This window comes from Mercenaria mercenaria, chromosome 4 (assembly GCF_021730395.1).
Source record: "Mercenaria mercenaria strain notata chromosome 4, MADL_Memer_1, whole genome shotgun sequence".
Classification (NCBI taxonomy): Eukaryota; Metazoa; Mollusca; class Bivalvia; order Venerida; family Veneridae; genus Mercenaria; species Mercenaria mercenaria.
The window spans coordinates 89,002,299-89,011,410 of record NC_069364.1 but is presented as its reverse complement, the minus strand read 5'-3'; positions in this window follow the sequence as shown (position 1 = coordinate 89,011,410).

Genomic DNA, 9,112 nt, shown 5'->3' with positions numbered 1-9,112 from the left:
ATTTGTTGTGTTATAAGTCACACTGACACAATTTTATAGGTCATATGGTGACTTTCCAGACTTAAATGGTGCTGGAAGACCCCAGGTACTCCTCTGGGCATCATCTCAGGCAAGAATTGGCATCTGGGTAGAATGGCCTACCTTCCGTCAGCCAGCTGGATATCTTTTTCACATGATAACCTGAGTGGGCCTCGATCCCACAGTGGTCAGGGGCAAATGATTCAAAGTCGGGCCACTCTTTTTTTATATTTGATGGCCAGAAAATGACTGAAAGCATAAGTAGCTAGAAAAATAGGTCCCTGAAAAGGATTTGTATGCAATGGAATATATAGATAAATACCTCCAATCAGGCAACTTGTAATATATATGTATATGTCTTCATAAGCATATCACAGGGTTTTATCTCCTCATAATAGGGTCCTTCCCTCAGCAAAATATCTTTTAAATTATGCAGTTATCCCCAAAAACTGACTTTACATAAGGTTTTTTTATTCCCCTTTGCCCAAACACCGAGCTGTTTTTGCTCCAAATCACAGGCCTGGGCCCCTTTCCCTCCTGGTTAACCCCCCACCCCCAAAAAAAATCTGAAACGGATGACTCCTTTGGCATCACTTTGTTGCTCCTATACGTCATCCTCATGTAAATATATAACTGCCAAAGGCATGTCAAATTCACATTAAATGTTGCCGTTATTTACGTCGGGTAAATCTATGTTTTTCTAACATTTTGAGACACCGTTACTAACTGTAACCTTTACATAACTTGTTTTTCGTTGTTTTATTGTCTATATACTAGATCACAAACCAAATATTCCGCTTTTCCATCGCGCATAAATCGTTCAAAGACAATCTTAAATTTCATTCAAGTTTTTGTTTACGTACGGGAGACGCTTCCATTTGAGCGGAAATTGCGCCTATATGACACTGACGGATAATGCGCTGACGAATATCGACGTTGTCGTCGTCGTCAGAATGCAGCAAAACATCGATCGTCGCCCGAAAATAATTTTGAAATTTTTTGAAATTTCAATTTTTATTGTTTTCGAAAATAACGGAAAATAGGGTCGGCGGGTCTGAGTAACGAAAAATCAAAGAACTCTGGCCTAATTTAGTTTTGGCATCTATTGAAGCTTACACCATTTTTTATTTGAGTTCTTGGTATTATTGATTGTGTACATTTTAAATTTTCTAGGAAAATAAATGACTTCTCGAGTTAAGATTATATCACTTCTTGATATTCGAAAAATCAGGGGAAATTCACTGTCTACGTCCGTCCGTTCAAAATCTTCTTGAGAAAAACCATTGGGATAATATTTTTAAAAATGTCATGGGTATGATACACTGGTGACGCACATGAAAATTGCTAAAACAATTCCATCCAATGCAGTAATGTGGTTGCCATGCTAAACGAAAGCGGTCCTCTATAGTACTAGAGGTATTCAAATTATGCCACTGGATGATTTAGAATTGGGCCCATCCCAGAAACAGTACTTTTAAAAGGCCTTATAAAGGAAAACCATTTTAATATCTTCTTCTTTAACAATATATTATACTCTACTATGTATACACTCATATTATGCCTCTGAAGACAAAAATAACTCAGCCATAACCATTATACTCCATAGGTTTAGTGTCGGTAATTCCAGGTTGTTTTAAATATAGAAAAGAAACGCCCGAAAAAGACTCCACACTTCAAACTTCAGGCTTCATACTTCACACTTCAAACTTCATACTTCACATTTCAAACTTAAGACTTCACACTTCAAACGTCAGAATTCTCATTTCAAACTTCATACTTCAGACTTCACAGTTCACACTTCAAACTTCACACTTCAAATTTCAGACTTCACACTTCAACCTTCACATTTCAAACTTCACACTTCATACTTAAGACTTTCTCATTATTTGTATGTGTATTAAGCATTATATATAAAGTGTGAAGTATGAAGTATGAAGTTCGAAGTCACCACCGGTCTTTCGTATTCTATGTAATTGATATGTTACATACATTCTCTTTATTCAGTTAAACACTGGGATCACCTCAATATCTTCATCTTTATGCCAATGCAGTTATCCACGGATTACGCTGAAGTGGCGATATGTTGACTATTTTATACATACAATTTGCCATTCACAGTAAATTTTTTTAACCTTTAGCCTGCTGGTGGCATGTGAGTGTACAGACCAAGAACAACCTAGCCGTACACACTCATCTCGGTCTGCACTGTTCTTAGTCTGGCTACCGACTAGATAATCTTTTTTCTTAATTATTTTGCATGATCTGATCAGATTAAAGAAAAGGACATAATTATGCAAAATTTGAATAGCCTCAGAAGTTATCTCCGGTGAACGAATACAGACTACACTGTCCGCTATTCATTCAGTAAATTTTTTGAATCAAGTATCGGCCTAAAACAGGGTGACCCAAGTTCGCCTCTTCTCTTTATGTTATTCGTCAATGACCTTAACACTAGTATAAATACAGATCTAAGCGATATTTTCACCATAAATGAGCTTAAACTCTTCCTGATCCTATTCGCAGACGATCAAGTACTGTTTGCACAATCTCCCGAATCTTTACAGTCAATGCTAACTGATATAGAGCATTATTGTCAACAATGGGGACTGAAAATAAATACGTCTAAAACAAAAGCCATGATCTTTGAGAAGGGTAGACATTCCCATCATGACTTTTTTATATATGACACTCCAATCGAAATTGTAGACTCATTTAAATATCTTGGAATTACTCTATTTAAAAATGGTAACTGGTATAGAACGCAAAAACGAATTGCACAACACGCGTCATTTGCACTGCATAAGCTTTTTACGGTTTTTCAACATATAGATTTACCAATTAATCAGAAATGTAAATTGTTCGATTCTTTGGTGGGGTCCATTTTAAATTTTAGTTCGGAAATATGGGGGCACACGAGGCCACAGATGTAGAATTAATACACACCAAGTTTTTACGTAGAGTTTTAGGTGTAAAAAAGTCTACAAACCTAGCAGCACTTTATGGCGAATTAGGTCGTGTTCCCCTAAATATTTTCCGCAAATTCAATATGCTTAGATATTGGACAAATATACTTAAACAAAATGATAACTCTCTTGTTAAACAGTCTTACTTACTTCTCAAGTCTGACGCAGATGCTGGTCGCACTTACGGTAACAAAAATTGGGCTTTTTATATAAAGGATATTTTGTCAAGTCATGGTTTTATGTACATCTGGGAAAATCAGTTTATTATTGAAATACCTTTTAAGGTAGTTCTGCACGTTTGATAAACCGGAAGTGATGGCGTAACGTCAGTTATCCGGAAAACGTAGAATAAAGCCTGGATTCGGTGTACGGTAATGAAAATCATTTTATGAATTAATGACAACCTGTGAGTAAATTTATTAAAATGGCACTGTTACTATATTTCTAAAATCAAACTATGATATTAAAACAAAATTCATGTTGAATAATTCAATACAATGTCTTAAAATTAGCGTGAAATAGTCGGTACACTTTAAACATGGTCAAATATCTCAAAAATAAGCACACGGACCTATACATTTTATTTTACCACATTATAGGCCTTATGTTTATTTACAACCGTAAGAAGTTTCATCAAAATCTACATTGTAGGAAAATTTCTGTTCGCGAAAATGTTTTGAAAGTTATGATTTTCCCATAGACTTCAATTATGAAAAACTGCGTGAGACCCAAATTTTTCAAATCAGTCTAGCAAAAAATCAAGCACATTACCCTATCCTTTTTATTTGCTGAAGTTTCTAGGTATAATCTGAAGTTTTGAAAAATCAGAGTTTAATCAAATTCTACATTGTAGAAAAAAGCTGGATCCAAACGTGCAGAACTACCTTAACGCTATCAAACAAAGAATAATAGACACATGTTTGCAAAAATGGTATACTGAGATTAATAACTCGGCTCGTTTACAGACATATTGTATATTTAAACATAATTTTGAATTAGAAAACTATTTAGATTTAGTACAAGAAAATAAATATAGAATAGCTTTAGCTAGATTTAGAACATCCTCGCATAATCTTTATATTGAAACAGGGAGATACGACAATATACCGCGTGAACAGAGGTTGTGCAAATCATGTAATATGAAACAAATCGAAACAGAATACCACTTCCTCCTTGTTTGTCCGCATTATAGAGATCTGAGAATGAAATATTTTAAACCGTATTATTGTCATTGGCCGTCTGTGTCTAAACTGGATAATCTTTTGTCGTCAAAATCCAAGAAAACCGTTTGCAATCTTTCTAAATTTCTATACTTTGCAAATAAGAAACGTGTCACTTGAGAAAAGTTACCTGTTCTAATACCATTGGAAATTATTTATATTTGTAATGTTCCATTTGACTAATGTACTCTTCAGAAAAATGTTAAATCTGCCATTTTCTCACTGTATTGTATTGTTGTAATGGCTATAAACATTGTAATATGTTTTATGCTCAATAAAATTCGTATTCGTAAAAAAAAAAAAAAAAAAATTCGAATATTCTATTTTACAAGATTTAAGTACTAATAAACTTTGATAATGTGTCAGTTGACATCAATACAATCGACACTGTTATTTTCCAATACAGGTAAATCCGATATTTGCTTTACAATGGATCTATGGCGGATTATCTTTGAACACCCCCGGACTTAATGGACTCAACTGCCACGTTATCAAAGCTTATTAGTAACTATATCATTGCTTACCTATAGGTGGTTAATATATCACGATCATTTAATGCATAGTTTTTAGTTTATTTGCGTCTCATCACAGTACAAATATTTACATTCATACAAATATAAAAGTCATAGAAAGTACAATGCCATTCATAATACTGAATTATTATGAAAGAACTATTACAACTGTTAGGCAGATTCGTCTTGATATTATTTTTCTTTTAATTTTTGCGTGGATTAAAATTCTTGAATGTTATCATTTTTGAGAGTTTTGCCGAAAACAATAAGTGATTTTAAAAAGATCCAAAAAAGTTCAAGCATTTTTGGTGTGCCAGAAATTTACACCTAGATTATTGCACATTTAACGTTTGATGCATTTAATGTAAGTAATGAGGCAAATCTGTCTATGTAAATTGGAGCCTATTTTTTAATTTCGGATGCATAAGATATATAAATATTTTACATCATAAAACACATTCAAAATCTTTAATAAACATATCTTTAATGTCAATACTGATACAGAATGCAAGAATTTTTCACAGGTCGAAGGTGCGGAAGGCGATATCGAGGCTCTGCCGAGTTACCGCAAAAACAGTTACCTGAGAGCCAGATTTTCCGTCCACAGCTTCTACCAGTGACAGTTTCTTTTTATTCCATACCGTATTCATAGATTCTTAGATAAAATGAAATTAAACGAATTATTTTCTTTTAAGCATTTAATTTATTTTATTACAACAGCGTTTGAATGTACGCATTCATTCATAAGTCACCTTTTCACCAGCGGAAACCTCTGTTGGGCATGCAAGAAATAAATATATTACTGAAGTCTACTTTTTCGTCCAACGAAAACATAATAACGCCATTATATCTAGCATGCTTTGTGATTAATGATTCAAAAGACATTAAAGAAAAGAAAAGTGTTTGTTTACAGGTAAATTCTGTTTTTACTAGTGAACTGCAGAATTAGCATTTTCACACGTGAAAATTTTCACCTAATAAGATGAGCTTTTTTTTTTTAAAGCAAATGAAAATGCCAGTTAGTGTATTGTCGTTATAAATATGTTGTAACATAGCGAGTCCCACCCTGTACCTGTAAATAACATATGATGATTTATTGTCGATGGGAAGTTTAAAAAAATCTGTAAGGAAATAGACAACTTGTTTGTTTACTTTTCTCCGCACAATACATGGGACCCATGAATTCCTCCAAAATACAGTACTCATACAAATGTTTGGACCCCTTATTATTGCCTTAATTCGAAATTTTTAAGACAAAGGACATTTATAACTTTGTAACATGCACACCAAATAAAGTGTTTTAAAGATTTAAAATCAATGAGATGATGTTCGTTTTAGAAAAACAAACTTCTTGTCTAACTTTACCTTGCTATCATGTATTTTGTCTTTAAAACTAAAAGACAGATCTGACCAGCATAAGAGACAAATATAAGGGATGTATGATAACTCTAGAATTCTCTCAAAAGAAATTAAAATGAGGATGAAGTTTATTGCTTTTGTGATCAGGAACAAATTCCAGATAACTGACTAAATCAAAACCCCAAACTGTGTGCGACGGGTTTACTGAAATTGAACTGTAAGCATTGCCCAACACTTAAGGTGACACATAGCTACCGGTTCATTGAAAGCGGGTAATACTGTTTATGAAAAGACATTATTTTAGTATTAATTACACTTGTGGATTCTCCCAAAAGCATACGCTGTAATGGTAACCTACCTTTATCAAATATACTTTTTAATACAACTTTTAAAATACTACAACTGAGCTGCATGTCCACTGTATGTGCAATCCACTGCAATTCAACATGGGCAAGTTCAGTAGGTATAAAAAGTCTGGTGTATTATTCATGTTAGTTGACTAGAATGATAGTCATGTACCTACTTGAACTTTCGACCACCTAAACTGATTATGGCATCATGTTGTCTAAAGAAACAGTGCTTTCACTAAGAACAGGTACGTTGACGATATATTGTTAAGGTCCATATGACATGTTGATAAGACTACCCAGTCTGCTAACTACATTTGAGCCGTGCCATGGGAAAACCAACATAGTGGGTGTGCGACCAGCATGGATCCAGACCAGCCTGCGCATCCGCGCAGTCTGGTCAGGCTCCATGCTGTTCGCTTTTAAAGCCTATTGGAATTGGAGAAACTGTTAGCGAACAGCATGGATCCTGACCAGACTGCGCGGATGCACAGGCTGGTCTGGATCCATGCTGGTCGCAAAGCCACTATGTTGGTTTTCACATGGCACGGCTCATTTATAGTTTAACCAGTCTTAATATCCAAACTGGAAGATTATGCTAGGCTATATGGTACAATTCATTTGCTAAATATGAGAGATAGTTCTTTGCATGTAGTAAAATATATAAATTGCTTTCATTTCAGTGCGCTTCGTTATTGCAAGAATTTATTTTATTAGAAGGTTGATAAATGATTTATTACTGTACAAAGTGGTCGACATACTATTTATTAATGATTGTTATGTATTATTCATCATTATAAAAAGTCAAACCCCGTTCTGTGATTATCTCCCCTAGGGATATTGTTATGAGGGAGATTTGAATAATGTTTTAAGTAAGATGACGTAGAAAAGCAGTGCTACATAGAAAGCGTCAGTCAGTATACTGATTCGTGAATAAGACGATGCTAGCCTACACTTTCAAATGTAAATAAAATGAGCCGTGCCATGGGAAAACCAACATAGTGGGTTTGCGACCAGCATGGATCCAGACCAGCCTGCGCATCCGCGCAGTCTGGTCAGGCTCCATGCTGTTCGCTAACGGTTTCTCTAATTGCAGTAGGCTTTAAAAGCGAACAGCATGGATCCTGACCAGACTGCGCGGATGCGCAGGCTGGTCTGGATCCAAGCTGGTCGCAAACCTACTATGTTAGTTTTCTCATGGCACAGCTCAACTATCGCAAAAATGTAAAATATCTCTTACAGGTCTTGGTTTAAACTTTATTTCAGCAAGTTTGACATACATGGTATACAACAATAAATACATGAAATTAATGGATCGGAAAACAAGTTATTTAAAACTTATATGAATTCCTCTCCATATATGAAATAACTACAAATCATCAAATACCATATTGTCAGGAATCATGGCTAGTGATAACTAATTTTATATGACAAATAAGAATTATATAACATGGTTGTAATGCTATCTGTTTCTACTGAATTTTGTAAAATAAAAAGGAGTGTTGCTTGAATCAAGTATATACTCACGGTACCGGGGTGCAAATCGACAGAGCAGGGCCGAATTAGGTAGTAAACCTTTTTTGTTGCGAGAATGTAACGCTGAACATCAACGATTAGAGATTTTTCTTACAGGTCTTATATTGATATAACAATTAAAATTATATAAAAAGAAATAGATATACCTTATTTTACTTTTCCGCTGGTTTTAAAAGTGAAAAAATATCAAAAGTAAATGATAAAATGCCTGACCTGACAAACTTGAAAGCAGCAATATAGTTAACAGGAGCTTATCCGTCATCTTGGGCCATACATTTCTTCTACATTGTATTTTATTGTGTTTGGTTAAATTTCAACAGAGCACAATTGTCTGAACAGTGTACAAACTCATTAATGTTTTTTCAGGCAAGAGTGGAAAAAAAGTGGTAGACAATGAAAGCAGTATCAGTTTTATTAAAAAAAAAAAAACAATGAGACAAACATTTCCAACATCTTTGGACGGTCCAAAATCCCATGTTAAACATACGATAAAGCCCGAAACGCGTGAAAATGTTCCGAATGTAAATCGATGAAATGTGGCGCTCTATGTATAGAGTTAGATTATGCATCTAGATTGAAACTGGGCGAGTCTACTTACTTATTACTTGAGGATGAAAAAAAAACGTGTTTTTTAAATGTTGCTCTTAAACAAGGGTGGCGGTTAAACTACTAAAAGTACAACAACAGTTAATTCACAACAAATCGTACGGTATGTTTTATATCAGTAGAAGCTAGTCGTGTTTACGCTTATGAGACCTGTTTCACCCATAAGTAAAGAATTCACAGGTCCATCATGAAATATTTTCCCCAGCGCCGCATATACTTTACCTATTCAATATGATCATCGGCCGCGATCAATAATATACTGTTAAAGAAGAAGATATTAAAATGGTTTTCCTTTATAAGGCCGTTTAAAAGTACTGTTTCTGGGATGGGCTCAATTCTAAATCATCCAGTGGCATAATTTGAATACCTCTATAGTACTAGAGGACCGCTTTCGTTTAGCATGGCAACCACATTACTACATTGGATGGAATTGTTTTAGCAATTTTCATGTGCGTCACCAGTGTATCATACCCGTGACATTTTTTAAAATATTATCCCAATGGTTTTTCTCAAGATGATTTTGAACGGACGGGCGTAGACAGTGAATTTCC